Raw genomic sequence first — 26,170 nt, 5'->3', positions numbered from 1 at the left:
TCTATTTTGTCTGATATAAATATAGCTACCCTGCTCTCTCTTGGGTTTCATTTACATGATATGTATTTTTTCATTCCTTCTCTTTGAGACTGTGTGTGTCCTTGAAGTTGAAATGTGTCTCCTTTAGGTATCATATAGTTGGGTCTGGGTTTTAAAAAATTCATTTAGTCACTCTATGCCTCTTGATTGGAGATTTAATCCATTTACATTTGAAGAAATTATTGATAGTAAGGACTTACTATTGTCATCTTTTTAGTTGTTTTCTGGATCCTTTGTAGTTTTTTTGTTCGTTTCTTCCTTTCTATCTGTCTTCCTTTGTAAATTGATTATTTTCCATAGTGGTATACTTTGATTCCTTTCTTTTTATGTCGTGTGTATCTAGTATAGTTTTTTGTTTTGCATTTATCCTGAGGCTTACATAGAGTATCTTAATGGATATAGCAGTCTATTTTAAGCTGATAACAACTTAACTTTGATTGTATACAAAACTCTACCCTTTTACTCCTCTCCCCACATGTTATGTTTTTGATGTCACAATTTATATCTTTTTATATTGTGTATCTATTAACAAATTATAGTAACTATAGCTATATTTACTACTTTTTCCTTTAACCTTTATTGTAGAGTTAAGTGGTTAGCACACAACCATATCATAGTATTAGAGTATTTTGAATCTGACTATATACTAAATGTCACCAGTATGTTGTATATTTTCATATGTTTTCATGTTACTAATTAGCATCCTTTCATTTCAGGTTGAAGAACTCCTTTCAGCATTTCTTATAAGGCAAGTCCAGTGGTGATCAACTCCCTCAGCTGTTGTTTGTTAGGAAAGTGTTTATCTCACCTTCATTTCTGATGGACAGCTTTGCCAGGTAAAGTATTTGTGGTTGGCAGTTTTTTTCTTTCAGCACTTTGAATGTATCATCTCCCTCTCTCCCACCCTGCAAGGTTTGAGAAGTCAACTGATAACCTTATGGGGGTTCCCTTTTATGAGAGAAAAATATTTTTTTCTTCTGGCTGCTTTTAAAATTCCCTCTTTAATTTTAGACAGTTTTATTATAGTGTGTTTTGGAGAAGGTTGTTTTGGATTGAAATTTTGCGGTGACCTGTTAACTTAATGAATTTGGATGTCCAAATCTGTCCCCAGGTTTAGGAAATTCTCAGACATTATTTCTTTAAATAAGCTTTCTACCCCTTTCTCCCTGTTTTCTCCCTCTGGGACTTCAATTATGCCTAGGTTGTTTCTCTTAATCTTTTACCATTAGTCCTGTAGGTTTTCTTCATTCCTTTTCATTCTTTTTTTTTTTTTGCTTCTCACTGGATAATTTCAAATGATCTGTGTTTGGACTCACTGTTTCTTCTGCTTTGTTTGTGCCATCTGCTCTTAAAGCTCTTATTGACTTTTTCAGTGAAGTCATTGTGTTCTCCAGTTCCAAAATTTTTCTTTGTCTCTTTTTCATGTTTTCTGTTTGTTGAACTTCTTGTTTTGTTCTTATATTATTTTCCTGACTTCAATAATTGTTTATCTGTGTTCTCTTACAACTCTCTGAGAATCTTTATAACAATTATTTTGAATTATTTATTGGGCAATTCCTGGATCTCCATTTCTTTGGCATCATTTACTGAAAATTTACTGTGTTCCTTTGGTGGTATCATATTTACCTGATTCTTTATGATGCCAGTAGTCTGGCATAGGTGTCTGCACTTTTGAAGAAGCAGTCACCTCTGCCAGACTTTATGGACTGACTTCAGTAAGAAAAGACCTTCACTTGTGTGGTGGGGCATGCTGGCACATGATGTGACCCTGGGTCTAGTGGTTCAGGGCACCAAGTGTGCGTGCATGTGGTGGCTCTGGGTCCTGTGGAGGGGTGTACCGTCTCAATGGCTTGGCCAACTGGAGTACATAATATCAGAAATTATGTGGTCCTTGGTGAGCACTGTGGGGGATCTTCAATGGCTGCGAGGGTTATTGGTTCTTCAGCTGTGTTTCCAGGTCCAGTGGCTAGGGATCAAGCCAGTGGTGGTGGCTGGAGTCAGGGGTATGTGGATCTGGGGGCCAGCTGCAGGTTCCTGTGTAATGATAGGGGCTGGTTGCAGGTACACACATAGTGGTAGGGGCCAGGGCAAGCAGCACGTGCCAAGGTCAACTGGGCATACTGGCAGCTGTGGGGCCCTGGCTGTCAGCATACACTCTTGTGACTGCAGGGTCTTGCCATGGGTGCATTCAATGCAGCGAAGGTTGGTGACAGGAATCAAACTGGAGTTGTACAAGTGCACAGCTGGAGGAGCTAGCCCCAAGCATGCACATGGCATTGGGGGTCAGCCATGGGGGTCTAAGGCTGTGTTTTGCACTCATGCAGCCACAGAGCCAGGATGCCAGTGCAGATCCCAGGCTCTGATAGGGAGGGAAGCGGGGAGTGAGGAGAGATACTCAGGCATTTGTCATCTGTAAACATGAAAACCTGTGGGGCACAAAGCAGATAAATCTGTAAGGGTTCTGTTGTGGTTGTACTGGTTTCTTCAGTAGCAAAATCTGCTCGGGTCTTCTGTAGAGGAGTTTGCTGGGAATCACGGTCACTTCCACTGTGTGGCTGATACTGGTAGCCCTTGCCCTTCTTCCTTATTCCTAGCTGTATCTATATGTCTCAGCTTTGCCAGTCTCTTGGTGGGCTGAAACTGAAGTGGATTCTTCTTATAGTGAACTGAAAGGCTGGGGAAGCTGATGACTCACCCTGCTTTCTCTTTCCTAGTGAGGGGAACTCTTTTCTAGCTGGGGAGTTCCTTCCTGGCCTAGGGAGATGAGGGAGGCAAAATGGAGCTGTTCTTCCTATCCTTTTTGTGTGTTTATTCTCAGGGTTTTTGTTCCTCTGTGTTGCTAAAGTATCTTAAGTGGACTCCTGAGTTCTCCCAGAGCTGGCTTTGTTCATGGATAGCGGTCTAATTGTTGATCCTTGCGGGGAGATGGAGTCTGAGGTCTCCTACTTTGCCATCTTGGTGATGTCACTCCTCAGAATTGACATTTCATAGTGAATGTGATGGGGGAAGATTTCATGAAATTGAGTACAAAATATTTTGGATTTGAAACCAAAGCTATTTGGAGAGGTCTATCTTATCTCTGAGACTTTATCTTATCTCTGCTTTAAAAGATCATTTTCTCTTCTAGTTTTTGTGTCTGTTGATAGGTAATGCTTGGAATTTTTGCTTTGGGAGTTCAGAATTTGAAACAGTTGTGGGCAAATGATGTTTCTTGTAACATCCCACAAGGGATCAGATTTTCTAATGAAAAATCGCTTTGATTTATTTGTGTCCTTGTATAGGTGATTTCTACACTTATCCAGAGGAAAAATTCCTGCAGAGTAGAGGTCTTGTCTTCAGTTTCATTTCCTTACATTATCTAACACATACTTTTGCCACAGGGAATGCTTATACATATTTGTTGATATAATATTTTGTCTCCAAGCTAACTGAAGTCAGTGAGAGTCATTCAGTTGCTAAACTTTAACAGTCAAATTAGGTTATCAGACTAGGAATTTAATTAGCAAAGTTTGAAAACTCTTCATGGTTTTTTTAAATTTAGTATGGCAAATTTTATTTAAGGCGTAGCAAAGCCTCCTTGATAGCAGTTCAGAATGAAAGATTTATAAAATTTCTCAACCCACTAAAAATATAAACCAGACAGAAAAATTACCCATTGAGTAATAGTAAATGTCAGTGTTTAAAAAAAAAACTAGCTTATTTTTTAGTTACAAGGGACACATGCATTTTATTTATAATATAGCTTCAAGACTTTAAATATGCTGCCCAGAATATCTTCCAGTTGCTATGGGGAGTTCTGTTATTCGTCAATGTAGGGTTTCCTACTTGGCAGCATTATGTATTTATGATGGCATCTGTGTTTGCTGGTTGTTGCATTTGCAGTGGAACTTGTATTTCAGCCAGTTGAAGAGGGAGGGAAAAAGAAAGTAAATTAAACCTGACTTCTTGGCAATGAAGTAGTAGCTTCTTGTTACTTGGACCCATATATTCCAAGAACACCAAACGTAACTGCAGTTGTGTGCCATAGTTACTCTACCTATAACTGACTATATTTGCATTGTAATAAACTTGTATAATAATATTAAAACCAAAAAGTTAAAAACTAAAATATTATGTCTTGTCAGTTGACATGCACTTTTCAAGCAGAATTTTAATATGGGAAATTAGCTATTAGAATGATGCTTATTTTTTCCTGATCAAAGAAAAATTGTCACTATCATCAATATCATTTTGTAAGCTTTCATTTACTTAAAATAAGTGAAAATCTAAATGAACTAATTAAAAGACATTTTTCCTCAACTGAGAGAAACAGAACAGAAAATAAAAGTAAACTTATTAATATCTAGGATTTCTTTTTAAAAACAACTAGTATATTTTAGAGTCAGTGTACATTTATCTCAAGCCAATATTCCAAACCCATATACATCTACCACATTAACCTGTAATATTTGGTGTTCATAAAGGTTATCTTCAGATATCCCAAGAAGTACCTTTTTAGTATTAAGAACCTAGAAACACCTTCTTAACATTGATTCTTAATATACACAACCGAGAATTAACTCCTTAATGTTGATGTATGAAATTATATTCATTATAATTTCTAGATTTGTGGATTGTGTTCATTTTAATTTATGTAATTCATTTTATTTTTTGAACACTGGCAGTCTCTGAGGCATAGTTTAGTTAAATATCTACTAAGTTAACTTTTAACTTTGTGTTTACCCCAACTATGTCGCACAATTATATTCCCTGTTCTCTGGAAGCTTATGAAATGGATACACTGGTGGTACCAGTATGCATAAAACAGAAGTGAATATGGCGACAGAAATCTAATATTTAGATCTTGCCCTCAAAATGCTTATAATTTAGTTTGAAGGACAGTGAATAAGAATGAAAATTCTATTAGTGTACACAGGAAATAACTGTCCAGTAGAATAATATGCGAGTAATTCTTATTGCCTAGTGACTTAATATGTTAGTGCCATACAGCTTCAGATGAAGGTGTCACTGCAGTTCAGAAGGTTCTGTAAAAACTTGAGGGAAGGGGAGAGACTTGGCCTTGATACTGAAAGATGGATAGTTTTAGATCGAGTGTTGGCATTCTAGGTTGGGGTAACAATTTATGCATCAATATTAGAGAGGAGAAAACCACCTTCTAGAGGCACAGTGGCTAGGCCTTTTTTGCTAGGATGAGAGTTTAGAGAAGTAAGTATAGAGAAAGAATGGGGGGAAGTATTAATTATTAGAACAAATATTTCTCTAGCACTTTACAGTTTATAAGGGATTTCTATGTAAGTCTCATTTAATCTTAAATACCTGTGATGCAGTATCTTTATTACTTCTATTTTAAAAATAAATCTAGAACTAAGGCAACTGGGAATTATTGTTACAAAATAAAAATGAACAAAATATGAATGTAAGCTTTGATAAAGAGAAAATATAACAAAAATTAGGTTAGAGTGGAAAAATTTGATAATCTGTTTAATCTTTCATTGTAAGGAGATGGTTTAAAGGTAAAACATATAGTTTCAAAAGTGACATCAAAGATTTTTATAATTTTTTTTCTTACCTTTAGAGAGATCTTTTACTTAGTAACAATATCTTCTGTGAAGATTATATTTTTATGAATTTCAGTATTGCCTTCCATTTATTTAAAAAAATTTTAAATTTAAAAATAATCATGATTCCACCATCTTTTCCTGAAATTATTTATATTTGCCTTTCTGAAGTACTCCTTTGCAAGCTGTACATATTCGTAAGAATGTTCAATAAAAGTTGGCAATGATTATTTTGGGGTGATGGAATATTAGTAGATTTTTTAGTTTCTTCCTGGCACTTTTCAGTGTACTTTCTGAACCAAATGTGCATCATTTTTTTTTCTAAAACATTAAAGGCATTATTCTTAAAATTTAAAAATTCCATGCAAGTGCTGTTCTGAGGAATATACTTTGGGAATCACTGTTGTAGATAATTATTTCCTAACCTTTTTGGATGAATGATCTCTTTCACAATAATGTATGATTTTGCCAACTCAGGAATTTAAAAAATTATTTTCTGATTTTCCTATGGCACATAACAAAGTAATTTAGCAAAAAGTTTTCATAATTATTTTATTTTATTTTATTCTCATGATTACATAAGAGAAAATGTTGCTACCTATTAGTATGTCCTCACAAATATAACATTGATGATAGTGGTTTTTATTACCAGCTAAAATAAAGCCAAATTGGATATAGTCATCACAGTCATTTATTTTATTAGCAGTGCTTTTTGAGGTACAAGAAATACTGGTGTACTTTTAAAGAATTTTGATCAGACAGATTGAACTAATGGGTCTGAAGATCATTTTGAGGCAAATTTGTACATTTATCATGTTTGTACTCATTAATGTGTATTTTATTATTTTCTTGTGTTATCTTTCTTCAACCAGTGACTGATTATGGATATAAACTAGGTAATAAGGGACCAAAAATAGATGATTTAAAACTAAGCAATGATTAATACCTTCATGATGACTGGTAATGCTTTGCTGAGTTATAAACTGACACTGTCTATGTATGGAGGCCCTTCCTCTGATTTCCAATAATCACTGTACATTCTTTTTTTTTTTTTTTTTCCACACACACACACTGTATTTTATTTTTACAAGAGACAAATAGACTGACACCAAGCATTGTACATGGATGACCACAACAAAAGCAACAATGATTGCAATTACCAAACATGAAACACACTCATACTATGTCATAATATTGACATTCAGTCCAGTAATCCTCCACTGTAACAGCTCTTTACTTTGCAGTGAAAATTGATTTGTATATTCTTTGCCTCTGAGTCCTTGTGGGATTTTTTTTTTTTTAATTCAGACAGAAAGTCACAAAAATTATACTCATCCTCATCAGTTCACTCAGTCCCATGTAATTAATTTTTTTTTTCATCTTGATCTTTTGTTAGCACTTTTATGAGTTCATCAGTTTTTCATTAGAGTTCTGAAAATGCTTATTCATTCAGTTCAGCAGTACAGTCAGTTACCAGAAACCTGTACTTGTCAGAGTCTTTTCCATGAATTTCTTGAAGATGAAACCCTTTTATAGGAACATATTTGCAAAATCATCAGAGTACACCCAGAACTGTCTGTAAATGACAGAAGACTTAAAAATGACCATGGTTAAAGATTTGATGAAAGTTCATAATAATGCAGTTGACAAGAAAATTAGTTATTTCTGAGATATACATTTTAAAGTAGTAACTAGGATTATTACTTATAACCTTATACCAGAACATATAAGATTTTTAGAAGTTTCCTGTAATGTCTGAAACATTTATATTAACATATTTCCATACATATTTCCATACAAATACAAATATAAGATTTTTAGAAATTTCATGTAATGTCTGAAACATTTATATTAACATATTTCCATACATATTTCCATACAAATACAAATATAAGATTTTTAGAAATTTCATGTAATGTCTGAAACATTTATATTAACATATTTCCATACAAATAACCTAATGAAAGTTTAGTATTAGTTGTTTTGTTTGTTTTTTTATACTGCAGGTTCTTATTAGGCATCAGTTTTATACACATCAGTGTATACATGTCAATCCCAATCACCCAATTCAGCACACCACCATCCCCACCTCACCGCAGTTTTCCCCCCTTGGTGTCCATATGTCCATTCTCTACATCTGTGTCTCAACTTCTGCCCTGCAAACTGGCTCATCTGTACCATTTTTCTAGGTTCCACATACATGCATTAATATACGATATTTGTTTTTCTCTTTCTGACTTACTTCACTCTGTATGACAGTCTCTAGATCCATCCACGTCTCAACAAATGACTCAATTTCGTTCCTTTTTATGGCTGAGTAATATTCCATTGTATATATGTACCACAACTTCTTTATCCATTCGTCTGTTGATGGGCATTTAGGTTGCTTCCATGACCTGGCTATTGTAAATAGTGCTGCAATGAACATTCGGGTGCATGTGTCCTTTTGAATTACGGTTTTCTCTGGGTATATGCCCAGTAGTGGGATTGCTGGGTCATATGGTAATTCTATTTTTAGTTTTTTAAGGAACCTCCATATTGTTCTCCATAGTGGCTGTATCAATTTACATTCCCACCAACAGTGCAAGAGGGTAATCACTGTACATTCTTACAGCACTTGCACTCCTAGGCTCTCCAGATTTCATTTTAGATGGATATTTTTTAAAAGTTATTCACATATTAAGAAGTAGATACTGAAACAGATAACATTGTTAATTTAACATCATGATTCCTTATAAGACCTTTGTGAACCCATGATGATTACTGTTTGGGAAATGGCCATACAGAAACTGATATAGGCGTAGGCTTCCATGTAATTCTTAAGGAAAAGAGAGAATTTAGAAAGGAGAGTAGAAAGTTAGGGATTGAAGTTTAAGGCTTACTAAAATTTGGGGAGTGGAAGAAGAAAAAATAGTAGAGGATAGAGAACTAAGGAAATACAATTACAGAGGAATAACCATTGAACGAATGACATTACATACTTTATCTCATTTCATACTCAGTTTAAATGAGGAAGTTACAACTAAGAAAGATGAATAATTTGCCCCCAGTCACCCAATACATGGTAGAGCAATGATGATTCAAAGCAAGATCTGTAATAAAGTTCATGCTTTATCCTCCTCAGCTTCCATCTCTCTCGTTCAGAGATGTCAGAAGAGAATCAGAAGAGGGATGATATAATAAAAATCAAAGGACGAATTTTAACAAGAAAGTATTCTGCATTAGATGTGGCAGGGGTGTCAGGCAAAAAGAGATCTCAGAAAATATCACTGGAACTGGCAGAGGCCTTGAAGGGCCAGGTCTAACATCCAGAAAAGGCAAAGCCATATTCTGTGGATTTAAGGGGACTTGTTTTCTCTGTTAACACAAGACTTGTGCTTTATGCTACTAGTGTGGTATCTTGCTCATTTTTTCCTGGTATCCCTAAGGCTTAGCATGGCATTTTGCCTACAGTAGGCACCAGGCTAAGATCTTGCAAATGTATGACTGATGTAGATTATTGGTCTCAAAGGTCTTGAAACAGTCTGGTGGATATTGAAGATTCAAAGGGTGATGGCACTCTGAAGGGCGATCCACAGAAGGACTGATGATTTGAAGATGGTGGTAAATGAGCATAATATGATGTTAAATGGTGAAAAACAAAGATGGGTGCTATACGAATCATTGGGACCTGCTTCTGGAGACCAAGAAGGTTGTGCCTCTCCCTTACTCTGTCTCTTCCTAGCCACTGTGAGTCAGTAATACCACCAAAACCCACAAGTTTGGATGAAGTTGGGGGGGAGGGTCACAGAAATTTTGGTCTATTTTAAATTGATGACAACTTAAATTTTTAAAGAATTTGTTATATAAAAATGTACTAACGATGATAAACGTTTTTTCAATAGGTGAAGAAAAAACATTTAGTATAATAACATACACATTTATGAATTTAAAAAATCAGTGAAAATTGGGCAAAGCACATGAACAGGTAATTTAAAGAAGGAGATACTTAGCAAAATACAGTTCAATAAATATTTATTGAATAAAAAGTAGGCTATGGTAGAATTAGATTTATACCACAAGAAGAAGAAACAGCAAGTAGCTTGATTACCAAGAGCTTTGTATGTCATACTTTGGAGCATGGAATTTATCCTGTAGATGGTTGGAGTCTACTAAAGTGCTGTCCACATTGAAGTAACTATTTTATTAGCACTGTAGTTAATGTACTCGAAACAGACTTGAGCTAGTGGAGAAAGGAGGTAGGCAGAGTAGCTCAAGTGAGAAAAAAATGAAACTATGGTAAGGATAAAAGAAATGAGAGAAAATGGACAGATTTAAGAAATATTAAAACTTGTTTTCTAAATAAACTTTTTTTCTTCCAGTTTTATTGAGCTATAATTGACATACAGCACTGTGTAAGTTTAAAGTGTACTGCATAATGATTTGACTTACAAGCATCATGAAATGGTTACCACAATAAGTTTAGTGAATATCCATCATCTCATATAGATACAAAATTAAAGAAATGGAAAAAATGTTTTTTCCTTGTGATGAGAGCTCTTAGGATTTACTCTCTTAGCAACTTTCATATATAAGATACAGCTGTGTTTATTATATTTATCATGTTGCAAATTATATCCCTACGACTTATTTATCTTACAACTAGACGTTTGTACCTTTTGACCACCTTCATCCAATTCCCCCTTCCTGCCGCTTCTGGTAACCACAAATTTGATCTCTTTTTCTGAGTTTTTGTTTGTTTGTTTGTTTTAAACATAGTAAGACCTGATGAAATGAATATGGTAGAAGGTAACGGAGAACAGGGAGTCTAGGAAAAATTCTATTTTTCTCAATAACTTGTGTGACTAGCTTGATGATATAATGCTTGATAGGAAATAAACAGGGTATAACACATGTGTTTATTACAAATTTTTGAAATTGAACTTGAAAAGCTACTTTTAAATATAATTTTAAATGTATTTTTTATTAAGGACTTTAAAAAAGTTTTTTAGAGCACTTTTAGGTTTACAACAAAATTGAGAGGAAGGTATAGAGATTTCTCATATGCCCATTGCCCCTACATTTGCATAGCCATCCCTCATCTTTCACCAGAATGGTACATTCATTACCAAGAACGAACCTACATTGACATATCATAATCACCAGAAGTCCATAGTTTACCTTAGGGTTCCAGTCTTGGTGTTGTAGATTCTATGGGTTTAGACAAAAATATTATGACATATATCCATCATTATAATATCATATAGAATATTTTCTCTGCCCTGAAAATCCTCTGTGCTCTGCCTATTTATCACTCCCTTCCTCTGACTCCTGGCAACCACTGATTTTTTGTCTCCATGGTTTTTCCTTTTCCAGAATGTTTTTTTTTTTTAATTTGGAGGTACATGGAGTTATGAATTTTTATGTTAGTCAATTAGTTGTATGTAATGCCATCCATTCTCCAAACTAGAATCACAAATAAGATAAAACTTGGATAAAAATTTTAAAATTCCTTGTAAGACTGCATGTTTATTAATACTGTAGTCATATCAGAAATAGATATGGAAAGATATTTCCCTCAAGTGTGATTGAAAATACAGTTGTTGTTAAGGTTCTGGCCATTAGATTTAGTTCTGGTTGAGGTTTAAAATAAAAAAAATACTTTTATTAATTTCACATAAAAAAGTTAGAAGGGGTCAGGTGTCATTTAATATTTCCCTTTTGTATCAGGTAATGCAATTTTTGAGTTAGAGGTTCTTTATTGTAACATAGTATCTTTCCTCTGTGTAGAAGTTCATGTTAACCATAGAAAATAAAGAAGCTCATTACAGATATATAGATTTTTCTATGTAAAAAATTTTTAAATTCAGTTTTTATGGCACATGGAAATGCTTTCAGTCTGTAAAACATTTTGAAAAATTCATTTAACATGAAAATATATACTGAATTATGATCAGTGTCTTCTACTTAGGCATTGCCACTTAACCAGATCTGATAGAAAGGTAATTCATAGAAATTCTATTTGTGCACATTCAAATTTGACTTGATTTAGAATATTATAAAATAGAAGAGACTGAATAAAAGAAGAAAAAGAACACCAATTTGTGGCACAAATATAAATGATGACATTATATTACAAGATTAACAAACGGCTTCATTTAATTTTAGATTTTGGTACAACACTTAAAACATTGCTATGGCTCAAAGTAAGTTATTGAATCTGGGTAGCAAGGAAATAAAATTATTAGCATTGTAACAAAGCCCTGAAACAAAATGTCTTTTGGAAAATAGCAAGCTGGCGATATGCCAGGGAGGGAAAAAAATTAGAAACACAAATGTTCCATCAGAGTCTTGATTTTGAAAATGAATAAAAGAAGTAAATATATTACCATTTAAGTGTTATACTTACTAGACCTTCATTTCTAAAGAACAAATGACAAAAATAGGATCTGGATTTTTATAGAGTGGGAATAGGAGCTACTGCTCCCTTTCCATTTTAAGTTTGGAATGTCTTCTCTCAATAATCTAGGATTGTTTCATTTTGCGTTTAAAGTTCGGGTAGGCCAGCCTAAACTAACAAATTACATCAAAGGGAAATCTGGAACAGACTAATGTCATTTAGGACCTGAGTTATCATATTATATTTCAAATATAGTAATCTTCCACTTTTACATACACCAAAAACTTCATATTATTGTTTTGAAATAGCAGAGCAGAAAGTTTTGTAGGTTAAGGCTACAAAGTGAACAAAGTAAAAAACTCATTCAGGGACAACCTTACTTCCCAATATGGTAAAAATAAAATTTTGTTTTGTAACATTATATTGCTTATAGAAAACATTCTGCACCACAAAGCTCTATCTTTTTAATAGTTTAAATTCCCAATGAACAAAGATATTAGTAGGAAAGGAACTTAACAGTACTAAAATCCTTTGAACCTAAGGTAAGAGGTAGAATCTGATTGTACCTATGGTGAAGATGACCTCCTTAGCTTATCAGGTGTTTTAAGTGTCACTGATTATTTTTCTCTTGCTAAATCTCTAAACACATCTCTGATTTGCTATGGTGTTAGCTGAATTTTTAGGATTATTTAGTTTCACTTTAATCAGTTGAGGACTTAACTACAAATACAGCTTCTTCTTTGATGAGTCAGTAACTGGTTCTTGCATCTTCAAATCTGAGTTCTGTTCTCCTGTCCTTTGCTTGCCTGACAGTTTTATGCACAGTATGATTTAGTTAAAAGGATATTTAGCATTGTGGTTGATTTGTATTGCATGAAATAAGATAGTCAGCTGGTGGAAGCCAATTCAGGCCACACATACTGTATTTAAGACTTAAATGCTGAACCTTTATGGTGCATATAGCTGTTTTGGAAGTTGCCAAACAAGTCACACAGCCTACGTGCAACAGACTGGGTGTGGTAAAAAATGGCCTGAGCTTTCCAAATTTCCTGGCTTTTTTCCTCTTTTTGGATTACACTAAAACAATTTCCTTCAGGACTGAAGCATCTGGCTAGCTCTTATAGTTTCTTTTTTTCTTATGATTAAGGGAGAAAAATTGATTCAGGGGAAAAAAAGCTATGGCTCAACCCAAAGTCTGTGCTAAGGATAGACCTCAGTGGCACATTTTTGTGACATAAAATTTTTTACGTTGGGCATGCAAATTATTGATTTGATTTTGATTTTCTCAATTTGCTAATGATTCTATCTCAATATGGGGCCTTTACTTAGTGATGTTTAAAGTAATTCTTTACTGTAATACCCTATAGCTGGGAAAATAATCCAACTGTACTCTGCACAAAAAATAAAGCTTCTCCATACCCATGATGCTAGATCTATTATCACACTCATGATGAATTACTGTTGCTTTTGGTAGCACGAAAAACCACAATCTATTTTTCCTCTCGAGTGGCAGGTCTCTCCTCACTTTTCCTTTTTCTGATTTTAATTCTCTCCCAGCTGCTTATCTCTTCTAATCGTTAACCTTTCCTTAATTATAGGAATCAGCAGTGTGCTTTTTGTCAGAACTTTGTTCCTTTAGTGAAATAACAGTCATCAGAAACAGTCACCTTTGGACATTCACATGTGTGTTTACTTATAAAATCAGTTATTATTAAATCAATACATTTGATTTCAAATAGATGAGACTTGTTACGATAACTAAGCAGAACCCTAGTTATTAAAATTGCTTCTTATGTACAATACAGCTTTACTTCTCAAAAAATCAGCCTTCTAACAACATCTAAAAAAACACTGACAGAGGAGATAAATAAAAGCATTGTGTACTTCAGTGATTCCCTGACAGTCCTTTTGTTCTACACTAGATATAGCAACCCTTGGTTTATTAGAGGCCATTTACTGGTTTTGTTTGTTCGTTTGTTGGTTTTCAGAAGCTTGAGACAATGTACCTGTACCAATGTACTGCCAGATTAGCGGTGTAGGCCTGGTTTAGCTACATGTACTGACTAAATCAGTTTAGCCTTTCACCATAGCAAAGGAGCATAGTCATACACAGTAGAGAACTGCAGACTCAACATCACAGATCTATAAGCAGTGGAACAGGGTTAAAACAGGATGTATTCTACAACGTGGAAAGCTAGAAAGTTGAGTTTACCATTAAAGGAAGATGGAGACCTGGATGTATATTTCTGGAGATTAGTTACTTTAAACCACCCTTTGAACAGATTTTTTAAAATTGGATAAAATAAAATCTTATGTATATTTTTTATATATATTACATGTATTATGTATGTACTTTTTTTTGCATTGATGACCTGGCAAAGCAGCCAAATCCAAAAACAGAGTAAACCAGGAACCATAAAAGATAAGTGCCAAACTTAGTTTTGTTCTGAGGATTTTTGCTGAATCCTGAAGTACTGGGTTTCCATTTGACAGCTTCTTGGGCCATGGGGGATACTAGTTAAAACTGAAGATCCAGCTATGGACGGAAACCTACCTAATAGGATACCCCTACAAAGCTGAGATGTGTAGGAGTGAAATAAAGATGGAAACACCAAGGAAATTCTCCAGTAATGCTAGGTAAGTGAAGAATAAGTAAAAATTTCCTTGAGAATATATAAGTACAAACTGGCCCCTCAATGGGTCTGAAAAGCCTCAAGGAGTTTAGTGGAGAGCTTAGCTTAGAATGTTCCCAGCTGGTAATGCCCCCAGATGACTGGCAGAAACAAATGAAAATTATTTGGAGGAATTCCAACTTCAGTTTAGGCCTCAACCACCAAGGAAAGTGAACTTTCATGGTAAAAAAATCATAAAGCACCCAAGGAGACAAGACATCATAAATGAGAATCTACCAAAACAATCAAAACAATAGACCTCCCAAAACTATAAACGTTGGAATTATGAGACAGAATGTACAATCATGGTTAATATGATTAAAGAGATAGAAGCTTGAAAACATAAATAGGTAACAAGTAGGTTTGAAAAATAACTAAATAGAAATTCTAGAAATTATTAACATAATAATTAAAAACTGAAAAGATTAACCATCGGATTAGACACAGCAGAAAAGAGAATTGGTGAAGTAACTTCTGAAGAACTTATCTAAAATACAGTCCAGAGAGAAGTGAAAAACATGATAGAGAAGTTAATAGCTGTGGAGAATGAAGGGAGAATATACTTTTTTTCAGAGTTCTAGAAGGAGATTATAGAGTCAATGGGAAAGAGTATTCAAAAAGAATTCCTCAGAATTATTGAAAGACAGTAATCCTCACTCAAATCAAGAAAACCAAATAAATACCAAGATTAAATTAAGAATTTCTCTTCATCAAAAATCACCATAAAGAAATAGATAAGTTACTGGGCGCCAAAACTTGCAATCCATATAACCAACAAAGGGTTAGTATCTCTCCAGAATACATATATAACATATATTGTATATAATAGTATGTATAATAAAAATAAAAATTATAATATGTTTATATATATATAATAGAGGATAATACATGTTATTGTGAATTAATCAGAAAACTACACAGAGAGCAGTTCCATCTAGTAATTCAGGTTATAAACTTCCAAATTATCTTAAACATGTCTCTGAATTATCCTAAGCATCCCTGCTGCATATCTATATCCAGTATCTCCCAAGTCCTTGTGATTCTGTCTGAACTGTCTTCTAAATAGTCCCCTTTCCTTCTGGCTTCACTGACAATAACTTGGTTCAAGTCTTTATTACATTCCCTTTAACCTAGGGGAATAGATTTCCGACTGATTTTCCTCTCTCCCTTTAATCATTTATTTTGCAATGCCAACAAGAAGTTTGCTTAATACATTTAGAACAAGTTTTGTTATTCTTCCACTCAAAAATTCACCATGCTCTATAAATCATGGATGTTCATTTTCATTTTTATCAAATTATACATACACATAGCTTAAAGAGTCAAGTAGTTCTATAAGGTCACTTCTTCATCCTTTTAACTTACGTCCATTTAACTTTTGTCAATATAGTGATGTCTTTACTTAACAGGTTTGTGTTGTTTCTTCTTGATGTTTCAATTTTAAGCATTGATTTTCCTTTATGGAAGATGAGGATTTAGCTCTCTTTCTCCATCCCTACCACATATGAATACCCTTCCCACATACCTCTCTTCCTACTACAGTTAACATTGTAATTTTGATCATATTAACATTTAGTATTTTACATAATTTTGACTATGAAAATACTGTTACAGCTGGTCCAAATATTAAATTAAATTGATTTTACTTTCCTGGAAAAATTTTGTGTTCTCTATCTTGCTCTTTTATTTTCTTGCAATTATTATTAATTCAAATCCAAACTGTTCCCAGTTGCCCAGTTCTTATCTCAAGACATTTAGATACATCATGCATTCGATCAGTTCCATTATCCTGAAGAAGTCTTCATAGAATGTAAATTCCTAGCATTGTACTTTCATATGTTAGGTTATCAATAAACATTTATTGATGAATTAACTGAAGTGCTACAAACTGAGCAACATAAATATATTTCTACAGTTTATTTCTTCTGAGAAGAACTAAAGTGTGGGTCATTTCAGATTTTGCACGATTTGGAGAAGCTTCAATTTCCTAATCTACAAAGTGGGAATAAGAATTACTACTTCTAAAGTTGTTATCAGGATTAATCATATAATAATTATAAACAGTAATTGGCACTTATGAAGCACTGAATGGGTGGCAGGTACTGAGTTAAAATAATGGTTTTATACTACTACTACTACTATTCTACTACTAATGATAAAACATGGGTCCTTATTATAAGTTTCCTTAGGGATTTCCAGTGATTTCTCATCAAAAGAAAGAGTTGGAGAAAAGTTTTCACTATTTCAAAATCTTTCATGAGAATTCCTTTGACTGTTTTTCTTGGCCTACTATTTGAGGGGTTTGGGATGCCTTTCCTCTTCTCTAAATACTTTGCCTCAGGGACAACTTAAGTCCTCTCTCAGTTTTGGTAATACTCTGTATCAAAGCATATAACTACCAGACTTAATAATTTATTACATACTTAGCTTTATTTAACTATTTCATATTTATTATTCTCATCTCTTTATTTCATAGGCTTTTAAAATGCCATGTGAAATAATTGCTTTCTATATTTTGTACTTTTTCTCTGCATTTTTAATGATATTTGGCATCATGAATTATAGATGCTTAAATGATATTATATTAATTGGTCTAAGTTTCAGGCAAGTAAGAAAGAGAAGGAAGAAAGTATCCCAGTGGTGTGCAAAATTTCTGGGAGCATATAGACTTGATTCTTAAATGCTCCAGAGCTGATTGTACTATTTTTCAATTATTCCTTCATTCCTCCTCAAGATTTTTCTCCAAGAAGACTTTTTAGAAAGTCTGCTTTATGTTGGCTTTTGAAATAATGTATTAAAGCAGGTTGACTCAGGGCTGCCACAAAAGAGCCCTTCAGTCAGCAAAGAAAAATCTCCAATAGCAGAGGGGTCCCCAGTCAACAATTCCTAACAAGGCTGTTCTTATTCCTAACAAGGCTATTCTTATTCCTGACTGTGCCTGACATATAGGGATTTCTGATGGATCATTTGGCATTTTCATTTCCCTGACATACACAGAAGGCATCTGAAGTTGTCCAATTAAAGATGCCTCTATTACATCAGACTTTTTGGAAATCTCAAGTAAAAAAATGACCATCATTGCACAAAGAGCTAAACTAAATCTCTCCCTTTCCTAGTTGAGCTATTTTGTTTGTTTATTTAAACTTCAGGTATAGCTGGGAAAATAGGAGATTATTTTTAAATTATCAAACATTGGGGTGTATTTTAAAATTTGAAATAATTGCTTTAAATGTGGAAATTTTTTTAGTTTTGCTTATTAAGAAAATAACATTAACAGTGAATTTTAATTATTTCAAAATGATTTATTTTTAAACTATTAATTGTACCAACCAGCAAGGTAAAAAGGAATTCAGCTAAAATGTAGAATTTCAACTGATGAGTGAAAATATCAGAAGAAACTCTAGAAGATAATTCTGTCTGCTTATAACCACCTATTGTATATACTCCTTGGGATGCACTACTGACACCTTAAACTCAAGTTGCCCCAATCATATTCGTTATACTTTTTTCTTATACCTTTCTTATTCACTTTTTTGGTTGATTTATTTACTATCTTTTTAGTCACTGAAGTATAAACTTTGAACTCCCTCCTCTTCATGGTCATTAAGTTCTGTGGTTTAGCTTCTGAAATGCCTCTTGACTCTTCTCCATTCACTTTTCATTTCCTTGTTTCAGAGCTTTTAGTAAGCTACTGCAGTATGCTCCTAACTAGTCTTCCAGTCTCCCTAGTGTCCCTAGGTACCTTAGGAACCTTTGATGATTTTGCATTTTTTTATGGAATTAAGTCTAACTTTCTTGATAGGACCATTAAGGCCCTTTCTTGCCTCAGGATTGTTATTGTTGGTGAATAAAGGTAGAACTTTAAGGTCACACAGACCTGGATGCAAATTCCATCTTTACCACTTCCTATGTGATTTCCTCAGGCAGGTTTCCTAACTTTACTAAGAATAGTTTCCATATCAATAAATTGGTAATGATAAGAACAATAATAGTTTTAAGCTCCTAGAATTTTTGTGAGGGTTAAATTAGCTATAACTTATTATCAATGCTCAGTGTGTGGTAAGCATTCAGTATGTTAGTGTTCATTTTTATTTCCCTTCATTTCAGCCACCATGCCTATTATTTACCATGCTGTGAGATTTCATATTCCATCTGTCTGCTTATGTTTTCCTTTCTCTAGCTGATGAACTCCTACGTGTTCTTTATTACTTTCAATTTTTTTAGATGAGCAATCACCATTCAAAGCCCTATTTAAATGCCACCTCTTTTGTGAACTGCATTAATCACTCTCCTGAGAATCACATTGCATATTCCTACTAATAACTGGGTTCATAACACTGTGTCATAGCTATATTTTTAAAAATAAATTTACTTATTTATTTATTTTTGGCTGCGTTGGGTCTTCGTTGCTGTGCATGGGCTTTCTCTAGTTGTGGTGAGCGGGGGCTACTCTTCGTTGCAGCGTGCGGACTTCTCATTGTGGTGGCTTCTCTTGTTGTGGAGCACGGGCTCTAGACCATCTCCTAGATGGTCAAAGGCTTGATATAAGTCATAATATGGTACTCAGTCTTTAAGGAAATGTGGCAGAGCCAACTAATTACTCCAAATCTACTTCTTCATTCTTTTGGTTAGAGAACCCCAGGACTTTTAGGAGGTCACAAAACTGCCCAGCTATAGACTACATTTTCCAGCTTCCCTCACAACTAAGTGTGTCCATGTCACTAAATTTTGGCCACTGATATATGAGAACAATTTATGCAACTCTGGGTAACTTCCTTAAAAAAGGAAGCTGATGGCCTTCTAATAATATATTATTTAATATATTATCAGCTTCATCATAATATATTTTCTGATATTAGCTGATATTATAATATCAGCTATCATGGTATGTTATTTAATATATTATCAGTAGTATATCAGCTTCCTTCTTATATATATAATATAATATATTTTCTAGTGAGCTAAATCCATTATCCCCAAGAGGCTATTCTATACTATACCAGGGGAAAGGACAGCTAAGATGAGTGATTTTTTTGGCCTGGCCTAATCATATTCATTTGGCGATATTTACGCTCACCCCTCCTTTGAGTGGTGTATCAAAAGCTTGGGGTATCTAAACCCTTGCCTATAACAGATTCTCTCAACATGCTTTTCTTGCCTCTTATGGATTTTCAGCAGACATATTCAGTGAATAAGCTGAGGATCTTTATTTTGAATAGAAACATTCACCAAAGCTCAGATTTCTCTTTGGCCCACTTTTTTTATTTTTATTTTTTGATAGCGGAAGAGACAAAGCAAGTATAACTATTAAGAGGGATGTTTTTTCAAACACCAACATCTAAAGCAATGTCAGTACTAGGTCACCTGACCATCCTGTCATGAGATCTAAAATGCTGTCCAATGGAAACTGATTTTTATAATGATGATCCTGAAATACTTAAAAAAAAAAAAACACTTTCCAAAGCATTAAGGAAACATTGATTTCCTTAATGAGCAAGTATTTATTGATTATCAGCAAGTATTTAGTGATTACTATGTCCCAACAACCAAGTATGCTTAGTATGGCTAGCTCTGTCTTAGAGATGAGGAAACTCAGGCACAGTTTCAAGATCCTGCTCGAGGTTTTGCCTAGAAAGTGTTGAAAGAAGAAGCAGTACCAAAGCTCACAGTAGTTTTAACTTTCCTCAAGGAGTTGGCAATCTGGATGGGCAGATAAGAAAAAATAGAAATATTTTTAAAAATAGAGAATAATTAAACCCAGAACCATATGGTCAAGACTGTGGGTATAATATTCAGAGGATAGAGTTTAACGAGGATTTTAGCAATTAGGCTTCAAGCAGAATGTTAGACTTGAACTAGGTCTTGAGGATGAAATGGAACTTGCATAGGCAGAGTGGAGGGAAAATGCAATTCAGTCATGGAGGAAAAGTCAGAGCAAACTAATGCAGGAGGTAAAGCAGAGTGTAAGTTCAGAATATTTTCAGTGTTGCACACATTTAACTTTATATTTCTTCTTCAAGTTTAGTACCCCATCAGCATACCCCATTCCTAACTAAATAGACTTTTACTAGGAAAACTGATTTTAGACTTTTAGAGCTGAAAGAAATTTTAAAAACTTGTCCTGAGAATTTGGGCACGGTGAAGATTTGTAATTCATAGAAAGTTATTGAATCACTTTATTGCTTATCTGGGATTCAGTTTGCTTTCTGCACCACCACACTGCTCCAGGCAGATAGGGTATGGGTAATGGGGGTGGGAAGAGAGAAAGCCTCTAGTACTGGGTATTCTCAAACTGTCTCCTTTCCAAGTACTAAGCAGACCCAATTCTGCTCAGCTTCCCAGATTGCAGGGCTGTCAGATGGAAAGGAAAAACAAAGTACATGAAGTTTCTTTTAAGGTGCACATGTGGACTGGTGTTTCCTTTCTTGGCTGTTAGAAGGCACCTTTATCACGGTACAAAAGAATTTTCTTGATACTGTGGGGATTTATTGGCACAAGTTATAATGTGCCACAGAGGCACTTTTTCTCTCTGTAGAGTTATGTCTGATGGGTGACAAAGCAAATACACAGTAGGCTTCAGAGGTATGATGTGCAGAACCTGAAAAGAAAGGAGTTTCAAGATTGGAAAGGAAGGAGAAAAAAAGAAACAGGCAAATAAATTTGCTCTTTTACCTCACCCTTGCTCTTATTATGGAAATCATACTGTTAAAAAAACAAACAAAACAGTCCATAGTTCATAGACATTAGCTTTTGGCAAGGAGATGAGAGCTATTCTTTTAGCACGCAGGTAGGCCAGAAGGTATAGAAGGAAAGTGAAGTTTAAAGAACTGCCTGATTCTAGGAGGATTCTTGGAAGGTCATTCAATGGATGTTAAAATCTACTTGGAAGGTCTCTAAAAATAGGAGCGGCACATTCATATCTTCTTTGATACTTTTTCACATGATTCTGCCTACAAATGGATGTACACAGCTGGACTAGATGACCTCTACTCCTGCCTTGCGAATCTTTGATTATATTCAAGTCATTTAACCATTGGCCATTAGATATTTATAAGTATTTAACTGGGACTTATTAGAAGGTCTATCATATCAAAATGAAATGACACAATTATTAATACAGTTTAAAAATTAGGCAGAAGTTTCAGAAGGGATTCCTAAAGCCTTTGTTAATTGAGAAAGTCATGTCTAAATAAATCTTGTTTCCTTGCAGTAGAGGGAGTGCCTTGAGATATTCTGTATTTATAACAACCATATAAAGAAAAAAGTCTGTCAAGGAGGGCTATGTCCCTTCCTGTGTCTCTGCCTTGCTTTTGTATTTTTGGGCATGCGTTCCTAAATAAATGAGCAATGAGCCTTTAGGAAATCGGGGTCTCCTGCCAGTATAGATATTATACCTGAAAGGGGCATTGCATGCTATTGCATTGTTTATGGAGACTTTACATTCTGATTATATTTTGCAAAAGCTCCTCATTAAAGTGTAGAAATTTGAAGCGAATAGGAAGTTGTTATTCAAAGACTTGTTCCCTCCCATATTGGTCTCTTGGGCTCCATTCATTAAGTAGACTCCTTTGTGCCAGGTGTAATTCAAAACATTGGGAATACAATGGGAGTAGCTTGATGTAGTCCTTGTCATTAAATATTCATTGTCTGGACTCTCAAACTCTTCAGAGAATATCATACCCAGTAATAATTTTATGTGATTAGAAGAAAGTTTCCTTTTTATAAAGTCAGATTGTTGCCAGAATTATTGCAATATTTACAACAGAGAATTTTAAAATTGGAAAGGACTTGTAAAATCTTTCCTTTTGAGTCAACAATCCATTTGAGAAATCACTGGTAGTTCTATATAAATCAGATTTTCCAATTTATTCATAAAGTGGTAGAATCAAGTATATTTTCATAGATCTGCAACAGCAGGATTGGTAAGGGAGGCATGCAACAAGAAACTAATTTCAAATTTTGTTTCTTATTTCTGAAATGGTTTTCTGTCATAACTCTGGAAAACCAACACCATGAATTTTTCAAATTATCATTAGGCAGCTCTGGCATAATTTATGTTAAGAGGTTTTGGCCTGTTTATGTACCCTGGAATTTGCCAAAATTAGTAATGTGATATTCCATATTTAGCAAACCTATAGAGCAATAAATAAGGACATATGACTATTGGGGAGTGCTGTTTGTTTAAATTCTTTTTTTGTGGCATTCATGAAATACAAGGGACTTCCAGCTCAAATTCTGCAATATTAGGCGGCAAGTTGTACTCTGAACCAAACCAGATGGTGATCAGCTCTATTCCTATTATCAGTTCAATGCAGCGATGGTTACCAGACCTTACTTGCAACTTTAACATTTGGAACAGATTAACAGCAGTTAGGCTGAAATGAGAAACCTCCATTTTACTAAAAGGTTCAGAACATATCATGCTGTAAAATCAGAAAGACTAGTAAGAAAAATTATGAGGGAAAGAGTTCACTGTCTACCTTGGTTTCTTCTTGCAGGACATGCTATTTCCCTTTTATGAATGCCTTTTTCAAAGGAATTTTAATGTGGAGTATTGTGATGATTAGGGTCTATTAGCCTATCAGCCTCCTGAGGTGCCCCATTACACAACCTGTTGTTGAATTTATCTCAGTGTAGCCATGAACAATCTAGACCTCAGGCACACAAGGAGGATTGTTTGCAGTTTTGGGGGGTTTCCTTTGCAAGAAAGTTTCACACACACACACACACACACACACACACACACACACAGAGTACAAGTTCAGAAGTTCATCCAGCTGCTGAAATTCATGAAGCATTTGGGCTGCCCAGGTTTGATCTATGGATTTGAATGTATGTGGCTAAAAGCTTTGGCTTGTCTTCCAAACCACGTGCTATCTCCACCAATCTTTTCTTTGTGGCATCTATTGGCCAAATCGATTCCCAGGGCTTTATAGGACCAGGAAAAGCTATATATGTTCTTCATGTCTAATTTTGTATACAAGTTGAACACCAAGGCCAGCAAATCTTACAGTTACAGCTATCAGGACAAAATTGTAGAAATAGACTTATGACTGAGTTCAGCTCCCATTTTGTGGTGTAGGAAACTGAGGTGCTGAGAAGTTAAAGGATTTTCCTAAAGACACACAGTTGGTGTGAGAGGTAGATGTGATGAGGGAGGATGTCTGTGTTGCTAATGTATCAATATTCTTCTATGACCATGATTCAGAGACAAAGACAAAAAGGTAGATCCTCCACTTTCTATACCCAAATGATGGCAGCCCTGCTCTTGTTCTGGTAAACTGAATGGCTTGCCAGAGAAACCCTTCAGAGAGAGGCCAACGGCCTTTGTGCATTTTTGTTTATTCTCTAGCCAAGACCTTGCTTCAGGGCTGATTGAAAACCCTTCTGCCTATTTTTCGGTATGATAGGAAATATGAATTCCTCTTTAGGAATGGGTATTTGAAGTTTCTTGTACTGTACAAATTAGGGAGGATGAAAACAATGCTTAGTTCCAGGAGGATAAGAATACCTCACATGTGTGTGCTTGAACTGAATTTTGGGGTACAGTTGTCCATGTAGACAGTGTAGTTAAGAGAGACCTGGAGGAGAGTGGCAAGAGGTGAGAGAGAGAGAGACAGAGACAGAGACAGAGAACCAGGCAGGGAACAATCATTGCAAATTGCAAGAAGGAGATTGTTCTTTATCCTAAAAGTAGAAGGAACACTTTTAAGTATTTCTAACTCGGAATGATATGATAGTATTTGCATTTTGAAACAATATGGCTGCAGTCTACAAGAAACAGGATTATTAGAAGACAGGAGTAGATGAAAGCCAGTTAGGAGGTTATTGTAGTAGACCAGGTGAATGATAACTTTGACTAGCATGGTTCTTCAAGTCTTTGTTCTATTTATGTCTGTATCTACCTATAAGTATAGCTGTATATAAATATATATATTTATAAAATTGATTATACCATATATACCATTTAAACTCTGATTTTTTTTTTTTAACTTCACAATCTATTGTGAACATTTTTTACCATTCACTTAAATTTTAATGGCCACATAAATTCCTTCATGGGGGAATAGTATAATAGTTTACTGAATAATAATTCAGTTTTTCAATAGACGTGACTGTTATGACTATCTGTGTAAATACATCTTTGCTCACATCCATGACTATTTCATTTGGATAACTTCCTAGAAACTCTTTGGTACATAGAGTATTCAAAAGCCTTAAATTTTGTAGGGTATTGCTAAATTGTACATGGCCACAATTCAAGTTCCTTTTGCAGTACAGGTGATACTCAGGAAGCTGCATGTGAGTTGTATGCAAGATCTCCACACTGGGTGTGCTCCTCTTCCCAAATTTGTTAGTTGTGATTCTTCCTTATGGTGTAAAAGTACCTTGTAAATAATCAGTGTACCAGTTACCTCTCTTATTCTAGACACTAGAGCTAAAATTTGGAATTGGAAAGGTCTTGTGAAATTTCAATTAAGAATCCATTTTTAAAATCACTGGTAGATCCAAATTTATCGATTTTCCAATTCATAAAGTGAAAGAACAGACAAAATTTTATTCATATTAGACATGAAAAACATAATACCTGGCCCTCAAGCATTTAAAAAAATTTTAATAGACTTTATTTTTTTGGGTAGTTTTAGGTTTACAGAAAACTTTAAGCATTTTATAATTACAACAAAAAGGAAAGAAGAAAAGAAAAAGGAAAATCGGGACATAAATAGATGTATATTTTTGAAGTGAAAGAATTATTATTTTTTTCCTTTTAATCTTTTAGAAGATAATATTGGTTAACATTTGGGACTGCTTACATCAAGGATCTATCATTTCACAGTAGCCTAAAACATAAGCATATTCTCATTTGCTTTTGAAACTTAAATCATGGTGAAGCTAAACGAAACTAGGCGACAAAGTAGAAAATGTGATGTATTTATTCTATTATTTCGTGCTTTCCTCCCCTTCGCTCCCCTCTCCTCTATTCTCTTCTCCCCGTCTCTTCTTTCATGAGAATTAAATATTCATGAGAATTTGCTTAGTGGAAGAGATCTTGAACATACTGGCTACCAGAGAGTTCTTATTCCCACAGTGGCATTTATGTTTCTAATGAGATGAACATTATGGCCAACTTGGAACTCTCATTTTTGTTTAATACAATTCCTTGTTACATGTTTACATGCCACAAACTTACCTTTCAATTAAAATAATTCCCAACTCCACTTCTTTTTTTACTTACTTCAAACACTATCTTGATAAATGCTAGGTACATAGTAGATGCTTAGTAAATGCTTGATTAATTCATTAATCTGGAAAGTAGCTGTTAATTAGTTGAAGATTCTTATTATGGGATCTTCCTTGCTGTGAAGATTAGTAGCAAAATACTCTTTGTTGGTACCAGAAAAGCATATTTAATGTAATCAAAGAGAGTGCAATAGCTTAAAATCTTAACTGATATTCTGGATCCCAACTGCAACTATTAACACCTCAGTAACTTTTCACCAGTTAACTATGTGCTTTCAGAA

At 34.5% G+C, this 26,170-nt stretch overlaps 1 long non-coding RNA gene across 2 annotated transcripts in view; it reads left to right on the top strand.

Annotated features, from left to right (window-relative positions):
* Window positions 1-755: 755 nt before the first annotated feature.
* Window positions 756-26,170, top strand: part of LOC130705497 (uncharacterized) — a 204,286-nt gene continuing 178,871 nt past the window's right edge. For both annotated transcript variants that reach the window (XR_009005759.1, XR_009005758.1), the window contains exon 1: window positions 756-875. This is a non-coding gene — a long non-coding RNA (uncharacterized LOC130705497). The remainder of the gene's footprint in view (window positions 876-26,170) is intronic.

This window comes from Balaenoptera acutorostrata, chromosome 17 (genome assembly GCF_949987535.1).
Source record: "Balaenoptera acutorostrata chromosome 17, mBalAcu1.1, whole genome shotgun sequence".
Taxonomy (NCBI): Eukaryota; Metazoa; Chordata; class Mammalia; order Artiodactyla; family Balaenopteridae; genus Balaenoptera; species Balaenoptera acutorostrata.
Note: the sequence above shows the minus strand (reverse complement) of the source record. Positions and strands in the feature narration are given on the sequence as shown.